The 983-nt window shown below is 43.6% G+C and overlaps 1 non-coding gene across 1 annotated transcript; it reads left to right on the top strand.

Moving 5' to 3' along the window:
* Positions 1-583: 583 nt before the first annotated feature.
* TRNAY-GUA (transfer RNA tyrosine (anticodon GUA)) lies at positions 584-655 on the top strand. Its single transcript has one exon. It is a non-coding gene; the product is annotated as a tRNA-Tyr (tRNA).
* Positions 656-983: the final 328 nt, after the last annotated feature.

Raw genomic sequence — 983 nt, 5'->3', positions numbered from 1 at the left:
ACCGGTTGTTCTTTATGGTTGTGAAACTTGGACTCTCACTTTGAGAGAGGAACATAGGTTAAGGGTGTTTGAGAATAAGGTGCTTAGGAAAATATTTGGGGCTAAGAGGGATGAAGTTACAGGAGAATGGAGAAAGTTACACAACACAGATCTGCACGCATTGTATTCTTCACCTGACATAATTAGGAACATTAAATCCAGACGTTTGAGATGGGCAGGGCATGTAGCACGTATAGGCGAATCCAGAAATGCATATAGAGTTTCAGTTGGGAGGCCGGAGGGAAAAAGACCTTTAGGAAAGCCGAGACGTAGTTGGGAAGATAATATTAAAATGAATTTGAGGGAGGTGGGATATGATGATGATAGAGAATGGATTAATCTTGCTCAGGGTAGGGACCAATGGCGGGCTTATGCGAGGGCGGAAATTAACCTACGGTTTCCTTAAAAGCCAGTAAATAAGTAAGTAAGTATATTACTGCGATATACCGAAGTACATATGATATTTCCGTGCAGAAATTCTGCATTACCATGTGATGTAGGATGGGCGAAGCGGAGAGGATTCAGTTCGGCATCGGAATTGGAATCCGGTGTGGCTTAGTGGATAGAGCGTCAGCATGTAGAGCTGAAAACCCGGGTTCGAATCCCGGTGCCGGAGAGAATTTTTCTCCGCTCCACCCATCCTACATCATAAAATGGAGAGATGACTACATGAACTGGATTACAGATGAATTCCGAAACATACGAGTATACTTGACTACAAACCATTAAGGACGAAGAAACGTAATAAGACCTATAGTCCCGTCGCTATAATTTCCGGCAGCCAATCGCGTTGCAGGTCGGTTACATTGAAACGTGTGCGTCTTGTGATTCGCTGAGGAAGACGTTACTCATTTCTTAAGGATCGATAAATACTTAATATAATCGCCCGCCATTTTGGCTCTTTCGTTGGCGTTCGCAGAAAGCACACGAAGACGTTATTTGCC

The sequence above is a fragment of the Periplaneta americana genome, chromosome 4, assembly GCF_040183065.1.
Source record: "Periplaneta americana isolate PAMFEO1 chromosome 4, P.americana_PAMFEO1_priV1, whole genome shotgun sequence".
Lineage (NCBI taxonomy): Eukaryota > Metazoa > Arthropoda > Insecta > Blattodea > Blattidae > Periplaneta > Periplaneta americana.
Note: the sequence above shows the minus strand (reverse complement) of the source record. Positions and strands in the feature narration are given on the sequence as shown.